This window comes from Euprymna scolopes, chromosome 1 (genome assembly GCF_053919585.1).
Source record: "Euprymna scolopes isolate OS-2025 chromosome 1, ASM5391958v1, whole genome shotgun sequence".
NCBI classification, from domain to species: domain Eukaryota; kingdom Metazoa; phylum Mollusca; class Cephalopoda; order Sepiida; family Sepiolidae; genus Euprymna; species Euprymna scolopes.
In genome coordinates, this window is record NC_136482.1 from 15,667,441 (window position 1) to 15,679,252 (window position 11,812).

Here is an 11,812-nt window from a genome sequence, read left to right on the forward strand (position 1 = left end):
TGGAAGTCCCAAAAGGTCACCCATTTAGTACTGACCAGGTTCAACGTTGCTTAACTTCGGTGATCCAGCGGGAACCGGTGTATCAATGTGATTATGCCGTACATAATAATTATTATAGTAAATAATTACACACACACACACCCACACACACACACACACACACACACATATATATATATATATATATATATATATATATATATATATATATTATAAGGTAAAATTAAAAGCCAAGAACAATGCGAGATTTTTTTTTATATAGAGTAAAATTAAATGAAAACAAAAGAAATAATTTTTTTTTGTTTGTTTTTTCTTTTTCACACAAATTTTAACTCTAAATAACAGTAATTTTTTTTTCTGTTGTATTCAATGGTGTTATACAACAGAAAAAAATACTGTTATTTAGAGTTAAAATTTGTGTGAAAAAGAAAAAACAAACAAAAAAAAAAGAAATTTCTTTCTTTTGTTTTCATTTAATTTTACTCTATATAAAAAAAAATCAGGCATTGTTCTTGGCTTTTAATTTTACCTTATAATTTTCTTCAACAATACTTAAAGCAAACTACAATCTACTTATATATATATATATATATATATATATATATATATATATATATATATATATATATATATATATATATATATAAGTGACTACACGGTGTGTGTGCGAAAAGTCTTTACAGAACTCCTTTCTGAATATTTAGTCTACAGAGTTGAAATTTAAAGTATATAGTATTTAGACCAGTACCTTACTTTCTATTTTGTTTTTAGCCGATACGAATCGCTGTTAAAGGTCAAGATTGGAAACAAAAAAGGTTATCTTGGCATGTAAATCGAATAAAATATTACATATGCTCAGGCTCAAAACTGAATATTCATAGCTCAAAGTCACTTAATTTTACATTTTTCGGATCTATGTGTATTTAGCTCACACAATAACGAAATCGGAGAGATAAATAAAGATTAAGGCTGTAACGCTAAACCTTCTGGTTTCGATTCTGCACAAGTCATAATTTTATGAAGTTTAAAATCATTGCTATATTTTGAATAATAATAAGTTCACCAAGGCCTTAACATATTTAAATTTGAGTTCAGCACCATGCAAAACTGCTAAATAGACATACACAGAAAATTTTGGACAAACATCGTAAAATAGTCCCAAAAATGGAGTGTTTATATTAGTTCTAAAAGAGCTCCTGGGGTCACACCCAAGAGTTATCACGAAGTATAGGCAAACAAAATTATATAGAAATCAGTTAGTTACAAATTTTCAGAAAGATTTATAAAAATCCAAGCAATTAATTTTTTAAATAAGCACAAAAGTGTTAATTTTAGTTATGCTAACCCGATAGGTATGCCTAGATGGGGGGGGGAACAACCCGAGTTTTCCCGGAAAATCCGTTGTTACTTTTTTACTTATATGATGTTTAATGTTTGTTCCAAATTTCAAAAAAATTCCAAGGCGTAGTTATTGGGAAAAGTGCGGACTGATGAACTGTCGAACGGACAAGGGTGAATTTACAGGTCCACCCTCCTTTTGTCGGGGGACCAATAAAATGATCATCTATAATATAAATCTTAACTGTCTGTTTAAATGTATGTATACATGCATGTATGTCTCACAAAAACTTTCGACAAAGGCGACGGATTTTGAGGAAATCGGTATCATTTTGAAACCCTTCGAACGAATACAAAAATTTGGCTTTTTTTTTTTTTTTTTTTTACACAGAGATCACCACTTATCAAGGCCCGGAAGCCACTCAGGGATAAGGGTTATTGCAAGTACATTACTTAGTGAGGAGATTTGAGGAAGTGTTTACTTAAGGGGGCGGTTCATTAGGAATTTGTTAACATCAGACTTGAAGATATCCAAGTTGTAGTCCGGAGGGAAGCAGGCAGACGGAACAGAGTTCCACAGGCGTGCAGTTCTAAGAAAGAAGCTTTGTTCATGAAATCTGCGTTTTGATTTAGGCTAAAAATATTAATTCGTTCAAACTCAACTGGGCCCTTTCTACTGGGAGGGATCGCTTTTTTCGGCGTTATTTCCGAAAGTCATCGCCTCTTTTCGATTGTCTAGCCTTAATTTAAAACCTACGTCACTTCCGGTTTGGCGATATGCGCAACAGTTAACGCGTCACGTTTGCCTCCTTCACAGTACGGGTTCGAGCCTGCCTACCTACTACCACTTTCTTTTTTGCGCTCGCAATTTTATTTATTTTTATTTTTTGCTAAACTAACACCCTTACACACACATCCACTTTCTTTTTCGCCTCCACGTCACAGGTTCGAGCCTGCCTGCCTACTACAAGTTTTTTTTTGTTGCTCAAAACACACCTATAAACACCGGGGCAACGCCAGGTATCCAGGCTAGTCTAAAATATAAATCTCACCTGTCTGTTTAAATATATGTATATATTCATGTGTGTATGTATGTATGTATGTATGTATGTATGCATATCTGCCTAAAACTTTCGAAATAGGCGACAGATTTTCACGAGATCGGTATCATTTTTAAGCTCGACTCCTCGAACGACAAATATCGAAAAAATGGCTAAAAAATCATACATTCCTCCACCTCAACTGGGCACTTCTCTACACGGAGGGGTCGCTTTTTTGTCGATATTTTCGAAAGTCATCCCCGCTTTTCGATTGAATAGTCTTTATTTAAACCTCCGTTATATCTGGTTTGGTGATAAACGCAACAGCAAAGACATCACGTTTTTTTTCGGTTCTTTTCCTCCTTCGCGGTGTGAGTTCGAGCCTGCCTGCCTTCCTACTAAAACTTTTTCTTTTTTGTTTGCTCAGCACACACCTCTAACACGCTGCGGGCACCCAGCTTATATATATATATATATATATATATGTATATATATATATATATATATATATATATATATATATATATATATATATATACTCTTTATTTGTTTTTACATAAGCAGTAATATGTTGCTACACAGTCATGAGCATGTTTTGGTCAGCTATATACTAGTAATTAGAGATTGCTTTCGGCGATAAAGCTTATGCGAAAATAAAGTTTGCAATAAAAATATCAGGTCTTCTACGTCACAGAGAGTTAAAATCAGAAGGTTCTGTCATGAGTTGTTACGACCCCCCCCCTTGCAAACTTTTCTTTCGCATAAATGCATTGCCTGGAGAGGTCTCTAGTAACTAGTAGCTGGCCTACCGAAAATCGTTCATGACTGTGTAGCAATATATATATATATATATATATATATATATATATATATATATATATATATATATATATATATATATATATTAGATTGACAAGAAAGCTTTTACGATTTTTAACTTTTAAATTCAGATGTAGATGTCTCGGCTCAAACAAAAATTTACGGATCAAAATAAGCACCACCAGAATCAACACAAATATATTTATGCTAATGACGTAAAAATCTTGCGTTCTGGTGGCGTTGAAGTCGCTGAATGCGTTTTCATATCGCTTAGGGTTTTGAAGCATTTCTCTCGTAGAAAGTTTTCGATATACTAGAAAAAGTGGTAGTCGGTAAGTGAGATTTCTGGGGAGTACCCCAATTCATTCTACTTCTGCAGGGTCGGTTTAGCAACGTACGTCGGGAGTTGTCGCGGAGGAGAATTAGGCTTTTTCTGTTGACTAATGCTGGGTGTTGTTGTCAAAATTTCTCATTCATTTCATCCATTTGTTGACAGTATTTCACCGACGTAATACTTTCGTGTACATTAAAAAACTGTGATGGATGAGACCGGTCGCAGACAACGAAACAGTCAGCATGACCTTCTTTTGGTGCAGCTCAGGCTTTGAGAAGTGTTGTGGAGCTTCGCCAGTGTCTAACTACTGAGCTGAGCGTCGTCGATTGTCATAGATAACCCACTTTTCATCGCAAGTCGCAACCCGGTCGCTTAAAAAAGGGAATATTACACTTCATAACGGCGTTTCTTTTAGTTGTCGTTCAATTTATGATGTACTCATTCATCTTGTTTTTTGTCTTTCCAATCTACGAACAAGTGTGCGTGGATTGGCTTCGACTAAGGCTCTTAATTGATCGTTGTCAACATCCGATAACTGACCACTACGTTCATCATCTTTAAGACTCTCCTCACCCCCACGGAGTTTATTAAACCATTATTGTGCTGTGCCTGTAGTAGTGATTTTTGGTAAAAGTTTCGTTGATACTGATAGCTGTTTCAGCAGCGTTTTGGCCTAGCTTGAATTGAAATAAGAAAATTGTACGAATTTGCTTTATTTTAATCTTGTATTCAACTTTCTGAAAAGAAGACATGATTTTTTTTTAGTGTTGTGGCCAAATTAACGTATATTGTGTTTTTATCCATAAATCGTATAGTATATATTCTTAATTAACGGGGCATATATATGTATCTATGTACGTTGTTCTTAGAATAAAAGACTATTTTCCTCGTCCTAAATGTCTATCTTAACGGCCCGTAACTCATTTACTTTTTTAGGTGCGTGCGTGTCAACATATATTACATACACATGACAACATATATGTCTGCTGCTTGTCGTTTCTAGGGGATTCACCAACGTCTTAGGGAAGCTGGATTCTGCTGTAACAAAGACGCTTCCAAACAGAGACCCAAAGACGATGTGTGTTTTTATATATTTTTTATTAACTCCAAGGCATTCCGTCAGCAGAAACGGAGTAACCGACAATCTTTGCCTTAGGGGTTCTCTATTTGCGACCATCACCTCTCCAATGGATAGACTCTCTAAACCCATCTTGCTCGTTCGGCGACAAGACTCCAACTCAACTCAACTCAGATTATTCAAATCGGAACATCTGACACGTTCGGATACTTCCGGTGCAATTCACCAGTCACAAAGTTTGATACTTATAATAACATGTTACGTTTAAAATTCTGTTATTTACTCCGCTAAATATATAATTATATAGATAAAAAGATGCATATATAGATAGATAAATAAGTAAATAGAAGGATAAATAAATAAATAACTGCTTTTACCGGGATACTATCTGAATTAAAACGACTATAATTTAAACGATTAACTATTGCGAAAAATCCTCTTAAAAATGATTTATAAAGTAAAGGTATTTAAACGTATGAGACTTATTTAAAAATACATGATTTGAAATCCAAAATTCCGTAAGAACTTTCTTCTCAATTTAATATACACACAAACTAGCCTGCACACACACACACACACACTTATTTACATCAATAATTATTAAATACCTACAGAAACTAGTGGTTCATCCTTTCGGGAATCATCAGTGCAAGGTGTCGCGATTAACACAGTTCGATAGATTCGAACCTGGCGACGGAAGCCATCCTGGCTTCGTTAGTAAGGACCTAAGCCATTCGGTTAACGTTAACCACGAGAAATGCTGTTAAATTTAAACATTTATTTTTAAATGCTTTTTAACGTCAGTCAGAGTGATCTAATCATTATATGATCTGCGCATAAAAGAACCAAATTTAAAACTGTAATTTATAAGTTATAAAATATATATGGCAATTAAGCTACACAGAATATTCTGCATTTCATCCACGCTAGGATTCATCAGGCTGATGAATCCTAGTGTGGATGAATATATATTTTATAACTTACTACCTAGCTCTACCTACGTATTGAGCACTGTTGAAGTAAATACTCAACGTTTACGCATAAATTTATACTTTCGTATATTAATTTATGTGATTAAATTAAGTAATCACACACACACACACACACACACCTATATATATATACTAGCAAAAGTACCCGTCGTTTACTGGGTTCAAAAACAGCCTACAGAAAATGGACTCTGATTTATGAAAGTATGATAGGTTATGAAAAGGAAGGGTTGCAAAGAGATAGCTTTGAATTTGGGGGTATCAAAACCAAAGCAAAATATGATGAAAGTAAAAATAAAATAGAAAAACCCCATAATTTATTATACCATACCAGTTCACACTGAAACACTTATCACAATATTCTGTGGATCTATATTAAAAAACCTTGTTAAACTTTGTGACATATTTCCATTCTATGGAGGTCAGGCGCGAACGAACACCTCATAATTTTATTATACCATTTTTCTCCAAACTGAAACATAATTATCAAAGTATATTTACGCAGATAGATATCAAAAGTCTTTATTAAAGTTTGTGCCTATTTCCATTCTATGGAGGCTAGGCGCGAACGCAGACCCCACAATTTTATTATACCATCCCTATTTAAGTTAAAACATACTTATCAAAGTATTCTTATGTACATCTATATAAAAAAACACTTGTAAACGTTTTTTTTTTAATTTCTAAATTTTTTATTTCTCTCTCTCTCTCTCTCTATATATATATATATATATATATATATGTGTGTGTGTGTGTGTGTGTGTGTGTGTGTGTGTGTGTGGACATGGCTCAGAGGTTAAGGAACGAGGGTGAATAGTTTTATTTTTTGGTTCAGATTCAAACTGATTGCACCTAAGTCACACACACACACATACACACACACATACATATATTTAGTTATATCTTACTACTATATATTGGGTTCAATATAATAATCTATGGATAATCGTTTCTAGAATAATAAATGCATAATCTAATAATTAAAATATCATGTTACGTATCCTATGACCGGGCGACGCCATGTCATCTGCTAGTATATATATAAAAATGCGTTGTGCTCTTACTGATATTGGTATTAAAAACTTAAATATGTTATATAATCGCATTAGCATTTGCAGGCGTGGCGTAAACAGTACGCAACGGACTCAAAAGGCACAGCGTAGGATAGAACAAGAAGTAAAAACCAGGAGAAGGAAAAGAAGTAAAAGAAACCGACACGCAGTTTTTGCCTTGTTATGTTCGTTACGTTCGTTACGTGACAATGAATGCGAGAAACTACCCTCTCTTTCACCTCCCTCCCAAAAAATACTTTGTAAAAATGGTTATCGTGCGGCTGTTATTTATGATATGTGTTTTCTGGTAGAATGAGTAGCTGTTTTGGTTACGAGAAATAACAAAATAAACACATTTTTTTTCAACAAAGGAAAATGTATCGAACTTATTTTCCTCTCATCATCATCATGCAGTCTAGTCAGGGCCTCAGCGCTTTATCCCTCGGTGCTTTCTGTGTGAAATATCCGGTCACATATGTGGGTGTCGGGATTGTGTCGTTTATAATGTCTCAGCTCTAAGGCTTCTCCAATCTTTTTCTCTATTTCTCTCTTTCCTTGGTAGAGACTTTCCCGCCAACTACTCCTTTATTTCGCTTGTACCTCCCAACTCTCGACATTGATGTTCATTGCCTTCAGGTGTCGCTTTGTTACATATTTGTAGCGAAGCTTTTGATCTCTTACCTTGCGGGTTCCATTTTCCAGTTCCCCATAGAAGATTATCTTATGAATTCGGTTGTCTTCCATTCTGGTATGTGCCCCGTCTATAGTAGTTGCATAGTATCAAGGGAAGCTTCCAGGCTATCTAGGTTTGTTCTCCTGATAACTTCTGTGGTTGGTATGTAGTCACTCAAGTTGATCTTCATGATCCTTCTCAGGCCTCTCTGTTGGACGGCTCCCAATTGTAGGTCTCTGCTGAGTACAGCAGGGTTGGCAGAACGATAGTTTTGTAAACTTTGCACTTCGTGTCTAGCCAAATACCGGCCCTTATCCAGAGCCTCATTTCTAGCCTGCCAAAGGAGGCACATGCGCTTTGGATTCGGCAGCTTATTTCTTTGTTTTGGTACTAGTGCTTAGAGTGCTTCCAAACTATTTTTAGTTTTCAACAACTTTTAGCACCTTGCTGTTGATTGTTATTATAAGCTCTTGCGGGTCGTTGTTAACTGGTGAGGGCTGATACATCACTTCTGTCTTTTCTATGTTCATTTATAGCCCCATCTTCCGGCTGTTTGAGAGAAGGTATCAAGTATTCTTTGAATCTGACCTTGATTGTAGGCTATCAGAGCAGTGTCGTCTGCGAACAGTAGTTCTGTTATCAGCTCCTTCCTTGTCTTGGTCTTGGCCCTGAGTCTTATAAGGTTGAACAGTTTCCGATCAGAGCGTGTGTGGATGAAGACACCTTCTTCGAGGCTTTGACGAAGCAGCATTAGGACGGCTGTCAGAAATAGGGTGAACAGTGTTGGGGCCAGTACGCACACTTGTTTAGTGCTGTGGTTTACTTCCAAGAGTTTGCTTTCTAATTCTCTACTAAAACTCTCCCTTTTGTTTCTTTCGTGAAATTGTTTGATAATTCCAACAAAGTGATAGGGGCATCCAGACACTTTAAGAACCTTCCACAGTATTTTTCGATCAACTGTATCCAATGCTTTACGGAAGTCTACAAAGACTATGTAGAGCTTCCAGCACTGTTCAATTGGTTTTTCTTGAATCGGCCGTAAGCTGAAGATCATATCTATTGTAGATCTTTCACGCCTGAATCCACACTGTGATTCGGTTGGGACCCTTTCCACTAGTTTGGTTTGCCGAGCTTCCACCACTTTAGGCATTATTTTCCCGGCAATGATCAGCAAGGATATACATCGGTAATTGCTGCAGTCTTTGTGGTCACCTTTGTTTTTGTAGATTGGGAAGATCATGAAACCTTTACATTTTTGTGGCATCGTTTCTTGTCGCCAGCATTTTGCTATTAGTTGGTGAAGTTCTCTCATGAGTTGTTCTCCACCGAACTTGTATACCTCAGCTGGTATGCCGTCAATTCCTGGAGATTTTTTCATTATAGTTTTATCAATTGATTCTCTTATTTCCCCAAGACTGTGTGTGTCATTCAGGTCCATTTGTTGGGGGAAGACTATTATGTGCCTTAAGATCTCCTCATCCGTATTGGATTCTACAGTCAGTAGGGTACCGAAGTACTCTTACCATCTTTGAATTATCTGTTTTGGTTGGGTCAGTATGGTGTTTCCATCTTCTGATAAAAGGGTGTAAGTCATCTGGGCTCGAGGGCCATACACTTCCTTCAGTGATCTGAAGAAACCTACAGAATTGTTTTCCTCCGCTTCAGCCTTTTTCAGCCACCAGGTGTTTTCCATTTCTCTTAGTTTTTTGTGGATTCTGCCCTCACTTGTTTCAGCTTCTTCTGGTTTGCTCTAGTCGAGTTGCTTAGCTTTGATTTTAATGCTTGGTTGTTTTCATTTATTACATCTCTAATCTCTTGGTCATTCTCATTGAACCAGTCCGCATTCCGTTTTTTTGTGTAACCAAGTACTTCTGCCGCAGCAGAAAATAAAGGCGTGCTTAGCAAGTTCCACATTTGTTCTGGTGAATCAGAATCATCAGTGATCTGTTCTAATGCTGATTGCAAGTTGCAGTCTATCTTGCCATGTTCAATCTCCGAGCTTTGATATGTTTAGCCTTCTCTTTCGCTTCGTTGTCGTCCTGCTGTACACAGGTTTTATGGAGAACTTGAAAGTAGTCTTGATAAGGTAGTGGTCTGTTTGGCAATCTGGTCCTCGCATAGCTCATGTTCTTGGAATATTTGAGGCCCTTCTTTCTTGTGATAACATAGTTCAGGAGATGGCGTCTCTTTGACCTGGGATGTTCCCAGGAGTAGTAATGGTTATCCGAATGTTGGAATTAAGTGTTCGTAATTGCCAGTTCAAACTATGTGCACAAACAGAGCAGCAGTTCTCCAATAAATTGGGATTTCCCTTTCCAGACTTTCGAGAACAGGGCTCCATGTATTGTAGTCATGACCCACTCTGGCATTGAAGTCACCGAGGAGAATTAGCCTATCCGCTGCAGAGGTCTTTGCTATAGTGTCTTTCAGCTGAGAGTAAAAAACCTCCCTTTTCTCGTCTGGGAAGGTCATTGTCGGTGCGTAGATGTTGATGATGGTGATGCTACGGTTATGGGATGCGGTGATTTGCAGTGTTATTATTCTTTCATAGACTCCGCTGGGTCTCTGAGAGTCTACTGGCTTGGTTATTTCTGATCGCAAAAACGACTCCACCTCTTTTGGGTTGATCTACAGGACATCCCTTCCAGAAATAGGTTCTTTCTGCTTCTCTCAATTGAAGTCTTAAGTGTTGTCGTTTCTTCTTCTGTTGTTACTGCTGGATTGGAGATCCACTGCCCGCGGTTTGACAGTCAGATGGTCTTTGGATGAGCTTTGCTTACCTCACCTTTTATAGAGGCGCCCCCTTCCAGAGCAGGCAGTGCTATCCTTGAACAGGGCTGCTTGGTCATCCGTTCAGCTGCCTCAGGGTATCGTTGTCAACTCGGTAGACCTGCGACTATCTATGCGCAGAGGTTGGACTAGTGGTTCCCAGCTCTTACATCTGCCACCGTTTTCTTCACTTACTCGCCACAGGACTTTCCACCTTAGCTCCTAACTTGCTTGCGCAGTTTAGATGTTGCGCATCAGATAGACACCTTCTGAACCTCCAATGCTCATGTCCAGTGGAGCGAACCCGCGACGATTGGCAGCAGATGATGCTGCAGCGTTTGGCCGAAAGTAATCTCAGTGAGGTAGACAGTCGCGCTATCGTGTCCGCTACTACGCCTTTTCTTTCTGGATGAGGTTCGATACCTTTTAAGGAAAACTACAAGGCAGCAGTAGGTTTTAAAGTCAGTGTTCCCATGTCTTAGACTTTTGCTGTGATAAAACCTACAAGGCAGTTCTTTTTGATTTGGTTCCCCTAGACTTCGCTCAACTAAGGGCACCCACAAGACAGTGAGGCTGGGGTTGGTAGTGTGTCAGGGCGTGTCCACACATCGGTGGGCCATAACGCACTACCTCTGGGGTACTCCAAGATCTCCTACAAGTTTGGCCTGGAGCCGCAAGGCACCCAGTTACAATATGTGGTCATTTAAACGATATTCTTAATATACTCAGTTATAGATATACGAACGACTTCATAAACATTTACAAACACTGCATATTACTTGGAAAAAACGGATTTCATTAAGTATTATTGGTTTCATTTTACAATTATGCAAATTACACACACATACACCCACAAACATATATATATATATGTATATATATATATATATATATATATATATATATATATACTGAAATGGAACACGTACATCCAATTAGTTGATAAGGTCGATGGAAAAATGGTAAGATCCTTCTACCGCTCCAGTAGATATCTCACTGCTGATGCAATTTTCTATCTATATAAAAGTCAAGTACGTCAAAGGATGCCGGATCTGGGCAGGAGCTGCTAAAAACAGTTTATTCTGCCTTATCAGAGTACAAAATAGGCTTCGTAGCTTAGTGGGGGATGTCATTTTCTCTTCCCCGAAGAGACGTTGCGAGCCTGTCGTTATCCCCATGGCAAGTGCTCACTGGGCTGCAATCTCTGGCCCCACTCGCTAATCTTTCACGATAAACAACCGTTTAGATGAACCACTGTCAATAATTTTCCCCACTCTTTATCTGTGCCTAAATCAAAAGGTAGATTCCACGAACAAAGCTTTTTTCTTAGAAGTGCACGGCTGTGAAACTCTCTTCCGTTTGCCTATTTCCCACCTGACTACAATTTGGATGTCTTCAAGTCCAACATAAACAAATTCCTGATAATACGCCCCCTTAAGTAATCCAATTGATCAAATCTCTATTTCTAACGATTACTACGATATTATCCTATTAATTACTGTACACGCAATAACCCTTATCCCCAAGCGGCCTCCGGGCCTAGATACGTGGTGACTCCCATGTAAAAAGATACACACACACACACACACACACACACACACACACACACACACACACACACACACACACATATATATATACACTCAAACAAATCTTATTGATGAGCGTGGGATTCTTCTGTTTTTTATCTTCTTTTTCATCTTTTTCAATCTTCAAATAG